General features: G+C 36.5%; 1 long non-coding RNA gene across 1 annotated transcript in view; it reads right to left on the reverse strand.

The window, feature by feature from the left end:
• Positions 1–393: 393 nt before the first annotated feature.
• The window catches only part of LOC146768426 (uncharacterized), an 82,375-nt gene continuing 65,244 nt past the window's right edge, over positions 394–17,524 (reverse strand). Inside the window, exon 6 of the long non-coding RNA XR_014952989.1 lies at positions 394–7,429. This is a non-coding gene — a long non-coding RNA (uncharacterized LOC146768426). The remainder of the gene's footprint in view (positions 7,430–17,524) is intronic.

The following is a 17,524-nucleotide window of genomic DNA, read 5'->3' on the forward strand; positions in this document are numbered from 1 at the left end:
TTTTTAGTAAAAAATTGCATACAGCAGAACAATCCATAATGTGCACTCCTCTGCTCATTACCTTGCCACTCCTTGGACTGCCTTTTTCCAGTAATTATGTTCCTACCCACAGGACACAGGTCAGCACAGAAGGGACTGATCTGCACCCAGTGCTCCCAGCCTCCTCTCTGCACAAAATGCTAATGGTCATTTATCGTATATAAATACATGTGTAGGAAACAGAGAGCATGCTAATATACTATTAAGTGTTTTACACTTTTTATTCTGGTATTTAATCATACCTACAAGTGGTGACTGTGCAAGTTGTAGCTGATGTTACAGGATTTCCAATAAATTCTGTATATTCCATTATGTTTACTATCCAAAAAGAAAAAAACAAAAAACAAAAAAAAAAAACCAAAACAAAATGCCAGCTATTTTCAGTGGCCAAATTAAGAAAAATTTGAAAAAATAGACAAGATATAAAAAATAAACAAACTATAAAATAGTTTAAAGGGAAATAATAGAAAATAGTTTAAAACAAATTTAATTTTTACACTTTTTTCAGTTTTACCAATCTGGGTTACTGTTGTCTGGAAACATAACTGAAATAATGGTAAAGATAGAACCATTATCTAAGTTGATATATTTTCATATTTGCCAATCTACTCATTGCCCTGAACATCAAGGAAAGTCATCTGTCCTGACACAATGTCTATATTAACATCTCTGCTAAGGGAGGAGACCAGAACAGATATTTTGTTTTACATAACCCACTACTGAACCTGCTTTGTAATAAGATACTTTAAAACCCAGGTGTTTGCAAAATGCAAGTATTCACTTTTCTGAGGCAGATTATTACCTATACTGATCTTTGTGTCAGTAAGGTTGTAGTTAAAAGATCTGTACTTAAGGAAAGCAAGAAAAGCATCTTGTAAAATGAGAGATGTTCTATGCTTGAAGAATATTTTTTATTTTGGTTGCTTTTATCATGTGTTTTTAATTGGCGCTGAAGGAAAACATTTATTCAATTTTATTGTAACAGCCCATTGCAGCTGCTCATAAATTGGATTATCAGGGGTATACATGGCAATAAAACTGCAAAGATTATTAAGCAGATCTAATTTGGACAAAATCAATATGTCCTTCCTATTTTTTAAGGAGGAAATCACTATAATGTTAAGATGACAAACATGTCAGATCCAATATATTTAAATGTTCCAGAAAGCATAAAATTCTTCTTAGGAGTCAATCCTTGCTAAGAATCTGTGATCAGAAAGATTTCTTCCCTTCGCATTGCTACTCAACCCTTTTAACTGTTTCCCATTGTAGAATTCATTAAGTAAATTCAGAAATGCCAGCAACTACTTTTTAAAAAGGCAGTTAACATCTTCATTAACATTGTTCCCATCACACAGCTTTTCTTTGCTTTGAAAAAGGAACGTGTACCTGTTGGATTCATGAAGAGAAAATAAATTAGAAAAATTTCCAATTATGCAAGATTTCATCGCGCGTTGCCTGCAATGGATATATGTGTCTGGGGGATGTCTAGCCACTTTACTTGGACCCTTGGTAGCTGCTAAGCTCAAGAGCTCAGTAAAATGCTCAAAACAGAAAGTGTTTCAAGTACTGTAAAGAAGTTGAATGGAATGAGGATAAATTGCTTTTTCTCTCCCACTTCACACGAGCTGTTTCGATCCTGATGTGTTCTGCAATCACTCTGTTAGAGCTGTTTGACTCTTCAGGCTGTTCAGTCCTACTGCTGGAGACCCATAGTACGGCATCAAAGTGATCACTGGTAAAATGGGCAATAAATTGTAAATATCAACCTTTCATGCCGGTTTTACCCGTTGATAAGAACTGAGATAGTGCACTGAAATAAAATGTCTCCTTCTATACTTCAGCATTTTCACTTTGGAAAAAACTAATACATTTCAGGTCATATAGCTCGCTCCCGGAAGTGAGATATTTACTAATTTAGAAGGTGCTATCAAAAATAGCAAGGAATAGGAAATGAAAGAGAGCAAAATAGTGATATCTTTCCTGGCACAATAATCTCTGGGGCTTTGACCCAGCAAAAAATCCTCTTTTCTTAATCTGGAATTTGCTGGCAAAAGTTCCAAATAAAGTATCAGGAAAGGCAAATAGATTTCTGTGGTGGAGAGGTTTGTATTAACCTATCACCTTTACTGAAATGATTACTTCTTTTGGAATGATTCTTCCTCAAAAGCCATAGTGGTTTTGTGTACTAACTACAGAGAGAGACAGAACATCAAACATTAATACCTGGCAACATTTTCATCTGACAGATATGACATGATTCAGGATTCTACTTTCATTTTCTTTTGGTGCAAGATTCACCTATTAATCATCTTGGATGCAAATAAATGTATTTAATCATATTTGGGAAGAAAAATACTGTTGTACTATGTAAGCACTCAGTTGTGAAAGCACTCAGCTAGTCTATGTGAGGTATTTTGAAATCCCCAGGAAAAAAAAACAAACACTATCACAAACAATAAAAACAGTAACAACAATCACAACAACAACATATTTCAAAAAATATATTAATAATCTTTTGGATGGAAAACATTTTTCACAGAAATGCAAACTTCTTTTGCTCACATTCCCAGTATTCAAATAAAATATGCAGATTTTTGACAACAAAATTTTGCAACTTTTAAACAGTTTTCTTGATTTTCAACATATTGTTGACTACAATTGTGGTGAGTTTTCTTTTCCTGATTTTCTTCTTAGTTGTTAACAGATGCCAGAGTGCTGTAATTTAAAAAAAAAAAGGTTGTTATATGGTTAAGTATCATGTTAAGTACAGGTGTGTTCCTTATTTGTGGAAAGTTATGCTGAATTGAATCAATTGAATCAATTGAATGAATTGAAAGGAAGGCAAACTTCATGCAGGTTCCAAAGGAGGACAAGGACAAATAACAGTCCATGTTAAAAGTACTGCTAGTAAGAAGTTTTGTGTGATAAACCAAGTTTCGTTGTCATAGTCTTGGATGCAAATATCTCTTGGCCATATAAAAGCAGAATCCTGGCTACACAAACCAGAGGCATCTGAACATGACTAAGAATATTAGATCCACACCACTTTTTTTTCTAAAGAAATTTTATTTTATCAGATAGGTGTTAATGGACATTCTAACCTATTATTTTATCTAATAGAAGATAAAATCCTCAGAGCTATATTGAGTTTACCATGGAAGTACTGAGGTACCTTTTCCTTTAAAAATATCATTAACAAGAATTCTACATAATTAGAAATCCTAAGTTAATGTCCACACTAAAGTCTGTTTTCAACTTCAGCAATTTTTTTTCTAAAATAATTACAATATGCAGAAATTTTTGAAGATTAAGCACTTGCTTTTTTTCTTAATTTAGAAACTGTAGACTCAGCTGTCTGAAAATGAACCAGTTAAGTGGCAATCAAATCTTTATTTCAAGCACTTAAGCTCCCATGTGCATACAGGTTCATCAAAGATTCTACAAAATGTCTATTGCAACAATAGCCACTTTCTAAAACATAATAGAGATCTGGGGGGTCTCATGTAAATTTAAAAGCATTGTTCATCTTTGTTAGTAACATTTGATATGCATATATATGCTCATACCTTGACAACCCTTTAGCTCTCCTGTCCCAAATAGAGTTGATTGCTGCACTTTCTGCTCATCATTCTCCAAGTCTGGGTCCACCTTCTGTCTTGATGTGGTCCACAGAGCACTGAGAGACTTAGCTACACTGACTTCTAGAGGTCAGCTGGTCTCTGCAGCTACCTGACCATTATCTCCTGAAGCTACCTGTTCGTTATCTCCTTTCCCAACACTTTGGGCTTGTGATAGAGGATCAAAGAGCTCTTGCTACATACATGGTGTTTGCTTTGACATTGTTCTCTATTAAAAAATTTAAAATTCTAATCAGACTATGGAAAACATCCATTCCTAAGAGTAAGACACCAGAAACAAAGAAAATCTCAAGGAACCAGTGAAGCTCAGGGTCCCACCTTGGGTTATTTGGCCATTGTCAAGTTACAGGAGATGTTTCTGGCCTTCAGCCCTGGCCATGTGGATTTGGTACCAAACATCCTCTGCCACTTCTACTTGCCATTTTCTTTAAAAATGGGCAACTGCTCACAGGCTGTCTTCTGTGAGCAATGTTTGGGTAATGCATCTCTATTTTATATAATGTATACCTAGAGAGAATATATAATAAACTATTGTGCTGAGTCATTTATCTTTGCAGCACTGAGAGGAATAACTTGGGAGCAATGTACAGTAGCCATGAAGATAAATAACGCTGCAGGGCATAGTATCATTTATAAAATATTCCTGGCACTCTAGGTTCCATTTCATTATTAGATTTTTAAAAAGAACCATTTTCTTGGTTAGTTTCCAGAGCTAGCAGTCACAGAGGCTAATTTCAAATTGCTTGAGGCCCTGGAAACAAAGACGTATTTGTGCAAACACTGGTTTAAATGCCAATAAAAAAATGTGAGCAGGACCCACTCAGCCTTGTAAGTGAATTATACACAAGACAGTTTTTCTCATCACAAAATCCCATTTCCCCCAAAATTTTCTGTCATGCACTAGCATTTACAGGATATCTTTCAAAGTGACAAAACTATTGGACAGGGAAAGGGATAGCTAACTTGTATGGCTAACTGATATAGCTATTCAGAACAGAGATAGCTTCATGTGATGAACACTTAATTTTGGAGTCCTCCCACTTTACCTATTTCCACTAAAATCTCTCCTGGGCTATATTTAAGAAGGATAAGGGACAAAAACAGGAAGTCAAGGCAGATCAACAGGAATGGTTAGGTGTCAAGGACTGAAAGAAATTCTTTTCACTACTGACAGTCAGATGCGAGTGTTTATCTAGAGATAAAACAAGTGCAATTAATGCTGCTTTGGATCCAGAGATACACTGTGTAACCTTCTAAAATCTATTCAGACCAAAGATTCCATGATGTGTTAAAAATACTACATAATAAATATACACCTAAATGCTAGTGATAAAGCAGTACAAATGTAAAATTAATCATAATTATTTAGCTCAGCATATTATAAAAGAACTGTTAGCTTCTTTTTTAATGTAATGGCACTATTTAGCAAGAGAATGATAAATTATTCATCTTAACAAATTAGTTTAATTTGCTTAAATAAAAGAGTTATTATTAATTCAGTATGTAGATTTTAAACCTTGTGGAGAAGAGTTTAAGACCATTTTGAAACATACTGTGTTACTTGAGATGATCAGTTACTTTCCCTGCACCCTAATTTTTCACCTGTAAAAGGAGAATAACATCTTTTTCAGACTTTAATTAGTTACAATAGGAATATGTAGAATAAAAATGGAAAACAACTATTTCCAAGGGTGACCATACAATTTCTTTAGATAAAAAAATTTCCTGGGAAAATGTAGGAAAAAACCAATAAATGTTTTAAGACTAAAGTCCTCCTTGCCTACCAAATTATGAGATTTTTATTCTTTCGGGTGGAATTTATGTCAGTGGCTGTTCCTTTCAAATGTATCTCTTCTATTTCTAACATCATGTAATTATGACACTGTAGCAATGAAACCAGGGCTTATTCCTGATAACAAAATTTTAATAGCTTGTATCTTCCAACAGGTGAAATAAATTATGTCCATTATTGTAGCAGGAGACCACTTCTTTTAATCAAGGAGCATAAGATGAAGTTGAAATTATCTGTACACAGCATCAAGCATAATGAATAAAAGGCCAGCATTAGCACAGGTATAATTTTGTCACTTTTTAATAATTTCCCTAAACAACCCAAAAGTTAAGGTTACATTTTATGGGTAGCATTTTAATGAAGATTAGTTCTTTCATATTTCAGGACAGTAAGCATAGCAGATATAAAGTTATTGAACCTTAAAAGTGTTTCTTGGACCAAATTACTCTAATGGCCATCCATTTGTTGTGAATGATTGTTTTCAATCAGATATATTTCAGTTTATGCAACACAGTTGATATGTACTTTTCTAGAGAGGTGGGTGGGAATTTAAGACCAGCATGGAATGAAAACAAAACTTTCATGCCTCTAAGGAAAACTCCTCCTGAAATGGTCAGAACCACATCCTAAAAGTTCCAAACTGCTTCTTCACTCATGGTCGCTCAGCACACAATTTGATAAACAAAGTCCAAGCATTCCACCAGCGCTGGACTCCCACTGCCTAAAGACTGTAACAACCTACTAATTCCTCCAGTTCATTCATCTGAAAGTGCAGATGTAAAAACTGGATCTCTCATCCCGGGGGAGGATGCTGTACCAGGGACTCAGACTGTATTTGATCTTACCTGCAAGGTGATTGAAGTGCAGCATTCTGCACAAGTGTTTTATACCTCCTCCCCTTGTCTATCCTGTGTACAGCAGGCTCTGACAGAATTTCCCAATTTAGTTTGTGGTCCTGTGAGCTGAAATTGGCCCTCCTTATTCTTTTGGTAGTGTTAAATGTCAGTTATTTGAAGATTTGTAGTCATAATGCACTTTTTAGACTGTTTCTTTTTCTCACTTATGTTTAGAGGGAGTGGCATATATATTTTTAACTAGGAGCTATAAAACATAAAAAGACACAAATCTTAATATTTTAGCTGAAATGCAGTGAAAAAAAAATGTTTTAAGACCCCATTTAAGGGTCTGTTTCTCTAATACAAGGTTATTAATAAAGTACACCTGTTTGTGAAGCATGATTCAAAAAAAACATACCATTTTTAATAACTACATTTGTCTCATTGGATCCCTCCCTCAAATTAGCAGACTCTTTTCCAAGATTTCACAAGAAATAAAAATTGAAACACTTCTATTTGACTGAAAGATTTATAACTCATTTTGGTTTTGATGGACTTGCCATTTCTGGCTTTCACATTAAGTTTAACACATTTCAGCATGTCACTATGAGCCTGACATACAGAACAGATATAATAACATTTCTTCCCTGATGTTCAGTCTTGGAGTGTATTCAGTGACTGCTGTCATAGCTGGACCCGTGGTGTGAGGTAGATCATTTTGCATGTGTCACAAACACACACTCATGCCTACATATGTGCAGAATCCAAGACTGTAGAGAAGCCTGGATGACTCACCTCCAGCTTCTTTTTTTTTTGTCAGCTAGGTTGGATACAGGGGCCTCTTTTTTTGTGCAAGGACTTCCAGGATCTTCCTCCACCTCCTCTCTTTCTCATAATCTCTTTACTTTTTCCATTTTTTTTTCATTTTATGTAGTTCATAAGTCCTGGTTTTGTTTCAATCATGTTGATTTTCATGCCATCCTCAAAGTATATGAAAATAATGTTCATACATGAATTGATTAAAATTTCTTTTGGTAAAGTGAGACAAAAAAAATTGATTCACTGACTCTCTGCATATGACAATACCAGAAGACCTTCATTTTCTTTAGAGACAGGATAATCTGTCAAGGGAGAAATAAAAACAAACAAACAACAAACAAATAAAAAATACAACAGCCGAAACTGCACTTAAAAGCCATAACTTAAACTTTACATAATGTAGTCTAGTCCCAATATATCTGCGAGAATTTATCACTACAAAAAATTCTATTCTATCTTGACAAAAACAAGGAAGAAAATTGTTCCTACTTTACAGGTTGAGGCTAAGAGAAACTCCAACCCAAAATCCGATGTGATGGATACTCTTTCTTTCTGTAAGTCATTGCATGAAAATCATTGAATGGGAAAACAAATGGTAGGATAACATGTATGCATATTCCAGAATTGGGAAAAAAACATATGCACATAATCTTCACTTTCAAGCCATGATTTTGTTCAGACAGATCACATGCATCCATATAACTTTTGTGTTTCTCAAAATTAATTTCATATTCTTAGAAAGAAGTAGGTAACAAAATATATTTTCACAGTTGAACACCCAGAAGACCTAATTTTATAACATTTTGAATTAGTATGTAAGTTTAATTGCATTTTTTTTGTTTATTCATTGCCAAGAAATCCTTTGGTAGGTGTCCCATGACATATTTCAAATACTTTGCTACAACATTAAATAACTTTTGTGTTACTTGAATATTAGTGGTGAAATTTTTTCAGAGTGAGTGTGTGTATTCTCTTCTGTTTCTCACTGTGCTTCAATTTAACTTTATTGGCTCAGCTTTTTCTGCAGGATGCCACCAACATGTGCATTTAAGGAATCTTTTGACAAGTAAGATTAAAAGGGCACTGCTTTTTTGTATTTTCCTTTGCACTGTGGATGGTACTATTACCAAAGAAAATCATGAAACAAGTAAAAATGGTTGTCTGATGGCCTAGAAGAGAATCAGCTGAAAGGTGTATAAAGACAAGGTAAACTGTGCATCACAATTTAGATACTGATACAAGTTTCACCAAGACACTGGCAGTAGAACTATGTTCTTTTCCAGTTGGAAAATATGTGGATTCATCAGAAAATTCAGGGAATCCAAGGATACAAAGAATATTTAGAATTCAGCACAGCTGCTAGTGGAAAGTTAGAAAAAAGAAGATTGTGTCTTTCTAGAAAGTACTCTTTGGAAAAGATTAAATGAACCTAGGGAAAAAATGCACTTACTGTCTTAAGGAATGAAAATGTTTCTGCCTGAAATGCAGGTTTTTGAATACAGCTTTCTGACCTTAAATTGCCAAATATAATCAGTGCATATTAGAATAATGATGACACCACAAATTCTATCATATTACTATAAAATCAGTTTAACAAATAACTTATTTTTTAGGGCCAGATTGTCAATCACATCTTAGGGAAGATGTGCTACTTGTGGGTAAACTTCAGAGTCTCTAAGACAGACTTCTGTAGATGAATATGTGCTAGATTACAATGAGCAGTCAGCTCTGTGACCTGATGTTGTTTCAGGAATAGGAGAGCCTCTTGCAGTCCTCTGTACTCTTAAATGTGGCTTATGTGAAGCTGTGGAGACAACATTTTAGAAAAGTTTTCTGATAAACAGCTCTCCCTCTGTCTTTAGGCAAGCATCTATTTCCTCAATCACTCTTCTTGGGTTTTGATATTGCACCTTCAAAAACTGTGAGATTCCTGAAATGAGGAATTTGAAAAGCAAGATTACTGAAGGGCTGCCCTATGATACTCAGTTGCAGCTAATAGCAACAAGCAAAGGTATGGCCCAAGACTTCCTTCTACTGAGTTTGGAAATAGAAAAATTCTTTACAGAAACATCTGCAACTGTATATCTCAGTGGTGGATCATCCAGCCTGCCTCACCACAGATTCATGGGAATGTCTGCTCCAGCACTTGGAGCACCTCCTCCCACTCCTTCTTCACTGGTCTTGGTGTCTGCAGAGTTGTTGCTGTCACATATTCTCACTGCTCCTTTGGTCATTTTCCCCTTCTCACATTCCCAGGAGCGCTGCTATCGCCACTGATGGGCTCAGCCTTGATCCGTCATGGAGCTGTCTGACATTGACTCTGTCAAATGTGGGGAAGCTTCTGGTTACAGCTGAAGACCTCCACTTCTAAAATGGCCATGAAAACCCAACTCAGAACTCTTAATCACAAGTTCAATTAGCTCTTCTTTGAAGGCTATGGAGCAAAGTTAAAATCTAAGTACTTCAATTCAAATTTCTAGCACAGAGCCTTGCCAAAGATGAAGTTTTGATGTTCCTCCAAGCATTTTTCTTCTACTAAGCTTGATGTCTCAGGTGAAAAATGACATTAAGCCAGATGGCATAGCTGTAAAAATATATGAGTAAAAACAGAGTCCTAGAAAAAAAAAAAGTAAATTTAAATTCTAAAGAATAAAAATGGGGGAAAAAAAGGCAAAAAATCCCTTAAGCTACACTATAGAAAGGCTTGAGCAGTACCATAAGTAACAAGTAAAAGTCAAGCTAGTGGTGGAGAGGAACTAAGACTAAGCAGGAATGTGCAGGGGTGGGCAGAAGTGGGTAAGAGATGCCACCATAATGTGGTTGGGGTAGAATGTAGAGCACTGAACATCCACCACTGAATATATTCCCACACTTTGGGAATCTACCTACAGACAGTAAGTTAGGAGAGAAACTTTAACTATACAGGGTATTATACTCGGCAGGTGTATCACTTGATTGAAGCACTGCCTGTCTGTACAGTGACAGCAAATAATGAAAGCGAGATAAGTGTGTGAGTTAGTTGTACTTTGGGAAGGTACTTCTAATTCCTCTCCTTGAAACACAGCTATAGGTGCTTGATTTTTTAACACAAAAGGCAATCACATCCCAAAACGAAGATGAATGTGTCTCCATATTTCTAACATGCAGGTGTTGAAATATTTTTCTTTCTCAGTGTAAACACATATAGTGCCTGAAGTACAGCTAGTTGCAGCAAGTTGATGGGCATCGAGCAACACAAAGCAGTAATCCGTCAGCATGGCAGAGCTGCAGACTTGAAGCAGAGCAGCAGCTGCTAACAGGTGCCTTATTTTATACACCACTATTTGTGTTCAACCCCTTCCCATTCATTGCTGAGGAATGGAAAATCTGACGTTACCACTCCCTAAAAATCTTTCACACTTTAAATTTCTATAACGGTTCCATTACACTCAGTGTATGTTGGACTAGAAAGTACAACACAGAAGAACAGGTGTGGTATTTGCTGAAGTAAGGCAAAAAAGGACAGAAAGTTATACCTCAAGCTATGAGGTAGGTGTGGTTCATCTGTCACAATGTGAGCAGGTCAGTGCTTAACAAAAAGAAAGAAGTTGTGGTTTCACATGGCCAAGGATGACTCACTGTCTGAAAACACAGACTCTAATGGGGTTTTCTCTGAAAAGGAGCAGACACAAACCTCCCTTTGCCATTGCCTCTGCACTAAAAGCACAAGATGAAATGTAGACATTACCATACACTGCTGCAGGTTTCAGCAGGTCCATTCCTCTACAAATGAAATAGCAGAAACACTTTTTAATCAACCTAACTGTATTTTTACAAATATTTGTCTCTGCAATGGTCTTGACTTTCAAATAAAAACAACACAAGAGAGTAAACATATCAAAGAACCAAGGAGGACTATAACACAAAGAACGTTTTATTGTGAGTTTGTTTGTTCTTTAGTGTGGCATTTTCTTTCTCTGGTTTCAGATATGTTATTAAGACTTCATTTTTTTTCAAAGCGAAATACGTTTTGTGAAAGCAAAAAAAGCAGTCACTAAGAAGATCTAGACTATATTATACAAGCAAGCAAATCCCATGGTAATCATAAAACCCTGTCAATTCATAGCTAAAGAACAGTATCTGCTATATTTGATCTAGCTTATTCCAACCAAGCCACTTTTATCTCAAAATCTTTAAGCCCTATGTTGGGCACCAAGAGGATTGTCATGGTTCATCCTCAGCCAGCTACTACCACACAGCCACCAGCTCACTCCCTCTGCAGTGGCATGGGGGAGTGAATTGGAACAGCAAAAGTGACAAAGTTTGTGGATTGCCATAAAGACAGTTTAATAGGTAAAGCAAAGCAAAACAAGGAATTCATTTGCCACTTCCAATGGGCAGGCAGATATTCAGCCTTGTCTAGGAAAGCAGGGTTTCATTATGCCAAATGGTTACTTAGGAAGACAAGTCATAATTTCAAAGGTTCCCTCCTTTTTTTCCTAAGCTTTATAGACTAAGCATGACATCTTTCATTAGCAAGGGTCAGCTGTGTCCCCAGCCAAATCCTTGTGCACCCCCAGCCTCCTGACTGGTGGGGTGCTGTGAAAGCAGAAAAGGCCTTGGTGCTGCACAAGTTGTGCACAGCTTCCAAAAGTCATGAGTGAAAAAAAGAAAGAGATCACTAAGGTATGCAGGAGCAAGCTGCATGAAGAAGCAGTGTAAAGTGACCTCATAAATACAAGAAAGATTAAGTGTAAAGTGTCTAGAACTATTTGGTTCTAGAAAAAATTATAAATTTATTTGTATGCCACTGGAAGAAAATGTATCTTTAGAAAAATAGACATAAGGCTAATCAAATAAATATATATCTGTCTTAAATCAACAAGCTTTTCATTCAAGTCAACAATAGCTATTTTTCCAAATAAAACTATTCATAGCTGTAGGCAATATTAGAACACAGGACAAAAGCCCTACACTACAATGGCCATCACAGAACAATCATAATTTTACCAAAGCTTTTGATTTTGTCTTTATTGTCAGAAACTCTGAAGACTCACAGTACCAAAGTGTCTGACCACAAAATAAAGCACACTAAAAAAGTCACAATAACATAAGCTTCCTTATGCCCTCCAAAAAGACATATCTGGAATGAACTTGCTTTCTATGCTTTCTTGCTATCCTGTTTAGGACATCATTGTCTATTAGGACCCAACATTTTATGTATAATGCAATTAAGATGCAAAATCTGCATAGGTAATTTAATTAATTAATGTTAGCTGTGTAAGTTTTACTGTGAACACCTAGCTAGACATCTTATCTTATAAGTCCTTTCCTATCCAAAAATATAATTTTCCATTAATGGAAAGAAATAGACATTTCCTGTGGACAAAATAAATCTTTGAATATCTGAGTCCAATTCTCATGTGCATAGATCTTTACTGAAGTTTATCAGTTATTCTGTTTACCAGTTTCAGTATGGACTTCCTCACATGACAGATACCTTTGCACAATATTAAGCTGAAGTATTCTAGGAATTTTTTTCCAAAAGATTACTAGAGTCTTTCTTTGTGCTTCCTATAATCCCCTGTTGGAACTATTGGATTCTTATTGAAGCCTACAGGCATTAAAGAGGTATTTCAGAGCTTGTGTAAGTGCTTCATTTGTGATTAGTCTATACTACTATAGAGTCAACTATTTTGAATTAAAAACACCACGTTACTTGAGTGAATAGATGTGCTTGTGCACACAGAATCCTGGACTGGATATGAACTCTTCTCAATGGATGAAACTTAACTTAACTGTTAAAAACTTAATGTAAGACCAAAAAATCAGTTTTTGTAAACGGAAGAAATTTTCTAATTAATTTCAGCATTTTTTAGATCAGATTTTGAGACACAGATTCTTGTGTGTGAGACATTCAGATCTGAAGATTGATTCACTGTGTAGGAGCTTTGCATGGAGGACAGTAAATCCTCTTCATGGGGAGATAAAAAAACATTTTCTAAATATTCTTTATCTTTCTCCCCTATACCAATATGGTTATTTCCCTATGTCCAGGTAACAGGAATCACCATGTCAGCTTTACCAATGCTCTATTCGAACAACGAAAATGAAAGGGACTTGATTCAGCATGAAAATATGCTGCTATGCAAGGTGTGCTACAAGAAGGCAAATTTGGTCATTTCAGTTCAGTATTTATGCAGCTGAAAGACTGCAGGTGAGAATTAGCAAGCACTCAAGCCTGAACAAAACAGATATAAATGTTTTAGTCCTATTTGACTCTGGATATTGGAAAAGTCAATACTCTCACCCTCTGAAAATTTTGCAAACTGAGTAAGCAAGAACACTTTTTCTAGCCTTGCATCTCTATCTGCCATGCAACAAAAACATTGTCAGATAAGAGCAATAAGAGAGATCCAGATTCAGATTGTACATATTCTGTACATTGTTGTGGTTATTTATTCATCTATTTCTAAAATAGCTGTAATTTGCAGGATTTTGCCAGTTACAATACACATGTAGTCAATACCCGTCAATCTTACTGTTTCTCTTCTTTCAAAAAAAAATTACATTGGAGCCATTTATATGTAGAGCTGATGATGGTTTTCATGTGGATATTACTCAGCTCTTTGCCTGTATTGATAACACATGCTGATAGCTAGAGTTAGTAATGATTGATAAACATCTCATTGGAGTCCATGCAAGATTTGGTGCTGACAAAAACAAAAAACATCAGATTTTTGATTCTTCCACAAATGACATCTGATGAGCACCAGCCTACAGAAGAAATTGCTCTTATAAGACTCCAAGGACTTTGTATTCAATTGTCCCAAATTTATTTTTGAGGACATAGCAAGATTTTCTTTAATCTCTGTTCTGCCATTATTGTGTAGTGGACTCATGCCTTCCTGTGTTCTTTTTATTTATACAGCTGAACAACCTTTTGCTATTTGTTTAATTTCCTTCACAAAGTCTGGCCCATGAAGGCTCTTGTCATGTCTCACATTATCCCCATACTACTTGATCTTCTAAAGATAATGGCATTGCTAAGTGTAACTTTTTCCTGTTCCTAGTAGTATGTCTGCTTACTCCTGCAATTTTCTTCGTGGTTTTTATTCATCCAGTGAAATCCAGAGTCCTACCTAAAATTTCCTCTGAAGTTCTTTTCACTCAGTAAGACTGCACACCTCCAGTCGCTAGTCCTCAATCTTTTTGGTGCAACTGACTTCACAAATCTTAACACGATCATTCACATCCCAGATGCCAGCCACCACAATACTTTCTTAGCATCCAGAAAGCTTCTGGCCACACAAGCAATCAAGAAACACAGCAACCTCTAAAAAACATCCATTCATCAGACCATCACCCAGATAGCTCATCTTCCACCGTCAGCTTCTCTGCATTGTCCACTTGCCCTAGCCTGAGGTGACTTGCCTCACAGTATTTTCCCCATCTAGCCTGGCCTCTTTGCTAGTTCTGGACAGATCTCATCTTACTGTTCAAAAAAGGATCCACAGACCCATAACTGAGATCTGTAGTATGCTCATTTTTTGAATCTTATCTAAGAAATTCACAAATAATGACTCTCCTTGTGTTAACAAAGTTAGGAATACTCCTTTTCTATATACTTGATTTTTCAAGTACCAAACCAGTGTAATTTAGGGTTTCAATGTCTTGTCAAATATTCATAAATTTTGATGATTAAAGCTCTTTTTATCATATATATCCTATCTGTGGCCAAAGGGGACAAGTCATCATGGCCACAAACAGCTGACCCATTTTCCCGACAATCTCTAAGAAATCATCTATTGCTAACATTTTAATTGATCATTTTAACTTAGGTCATGTCAGTGAAAGAGGTCATATTAACCACCTTTGGTTACCCATAATACTATGACTACTTTGCATGCACAGCCTGCCGTGCATCAGAGTTATGATGGAGGTGACTATCTCCTTTTCAGCCAGCAGCTGCTCCCTGACCTCTTTAACACAAATTTTAAGTGTAGTAAGTGCTACTCCCATTTGTTGATATCATTTTTCCTGAGCACTCTCACCTGTTCTTGGTTTAATAAAGGTCTCATTCACCTCTTCTCTTTGCATTCCCCTTTCAGGCTGGCACACAGAGAAGTCTTTATTTTTTGTAGGTGGAGGGTCCAGTACTTGCCAGCTTGCCCCCTTGGCTCATTTCCATGCTCCCTGACATAACTTCAACACCAGTTCACATTCTTTTGGCAGCTCCCACTGACATCCATATTGGTGAATCTCTCTCACTCCAAGGAAACAGTGAGGCCAGAAATTATCTCAGCCACAGCCAAAACTACATACAGAGCAGTCAGGAGTGAATTGACCCTTGATTGTTTTAGACCCCATGCATCATGAATGACTCGATGCCTGGATTGCACATTGGACCATATGGTGAGGGGTGCTGGAATGACAGGAGCTGCTCATTTAGGGAAGATAAGCACCAGAGGCTTCACAGTATGAGGGGCCACAGTGAAGGTCTGAGGGAGTTCACATGCTCTATAATTGATGTGGAGGGATACAACTGCTGTGATGAAGAACTGGGCTGGTACGAGGAGTAGCAGTGGTCAGGCATGCAAACCTCATTTCTGCAATCATTCTATACCTGCAAGGGTGTCTTGATTTCTCTAAATAAATGAGACAAGTCTGCAAATATATATCAAGGCTTCACTCTGCAAGAGAACTGTGGAAATAACAGCTGGAAAGATGCCCATGGCACCAAAAGTAAAATTTTGCACAGTTGTTTTCAAGAACTTTTTTAGCAATGTTTGCTGCTGCTTGGCAAAAGTACTGAACAAATCTTACAGCCAAACTTTGTTAAAATGTCATCATCTTTAATGCAAATAGGTTTGCTTAGTACTCAGCCTCATAAGAAGTGCAAAGGTGGATTATTGGCTCAGAAAATAAAATCATTAAGCTTTGAAATGCAGAAAAAACATTAAAAAAAAAAATCTGTGAAAATTTAACTAGAAGGACTTTCTCAAAATGTAAATATTTTTGAACAGTAAGTACTGCAAAGCTTTCATTATCAATGCCATTCTTATTGTTTCTGCTGTATAAAGACATCTGAGAAAGTACATGAAAACTATTCAGTGAACCCATTAAAAACAGAAGCATTATCTGAAAAGCAAATTCTAATAACATATAAATTTAAATCTCATAATAATCCCATAATAGAAGAAAAATAACTATTATTTCAGCATAGACAGTACTGGCATGGGGTGTAATTTAACCTGAATCTCACAACTCTGTCAGAGTAACCAATGCCCTGGGTGCCTTGATAAACTACAAGGAGCAGATTCATAATAAGATGACTCAGACAGCTTGCTGAAGTTTCATCTGCCAGTGGGACCCACTTGGTACAGCCAGAGCCCTTTGCCAAGTCTACTTTCTCACTCTGTATAGATAGCACTACTCCAGTAGCAGCTCTGATCTATCCAGCTGCTCCACACACAATCTCAGAAAGAGATCTTTCACTATGCTTAGTTACAAAGGCCTACAAACAGCAAGACCTACCCACTACTCCTAAGCAGGTGGTTCATCATTTTTTAAAGCCCTAGAGGTGACAAAACTCAGCTTCCAGAAATGGTTCAGGGCAAAGTGGACCTTGTGCCCAAAGGATGTGAGGGATCAACATCAGAAACCAGGCTTGGGATTTGAGTTCTAAATTTTTAATAGGAAACTCTAACACTGTAGAAGTACTGAATTTCTTATGTGTAGTTCCTGAAATCATTTGGCTTCCCAGCTATAATATTGCAGCTCTCTTTAGTAGGTTTCTCTTAACTCCTCACTTGAATTGTTCCACTAAAGCTTGCCTAACCTTGAGGGAATCATGCTCTGAGGGCTCATCTGAGCTTCATGAGTCAGAACTGCTGTCCCTGGTCAGGTATGTCTGTGCAATTCCTCCAAAGTTCATCCCATGGTTCTGTGATTGCAGCAAGCCATGTTATTCTATCATGTCTTTGCTGAAATATAGTAGCAGAACTTTTTTGATGTTTCTAGAGGGTATTCTAGCTTCTGGGTTTAGCCTGCAAAAAATAAGTCTCTTGGGATACTTCAATACAGCCTTTCAATATTTAAAGGAGTCTTATAAGAAAGATGAAGAAAGACTTTTTATCAGGTCCTGAAGTGGCAGAACAAAAGGCAATAATTTTAAAGTGAAAGAGGGTATATAAAGAGATAAAAGGAATGAATTCTTTACAGTGAGTGTGGTGAGACACTGGAACAAGTTGCTCAGACAAGCTGTGAATATCCAGTGCATGGAAGTGTTCAAGGACAGGATGAGGCTTTGAGCAACCTGATTTAGTGGAAGATATTCCTGCCTGTGTTAGGTCTCTTCCAACCAAACCCATTCTATGATTCTGCATTTCTATGACTCTATTTCTTTGTGAAGAGGC

The sequence above is a fragment of the Lonchura striata genome, chromosome 2, assembly GCF_050655825.1.
Source record: "Lonchura striata isolate lonStrDom1 chromosome 2, ASM5065582v1, whole genome shotgun sequence".
Classification (NCBI taxonomy): domain Eukaryota; kingdom Metazoa; phylum Chordata; class Aves; order Passeriformes; family Estrildidae; genus Lonchura; species Lonchura striata.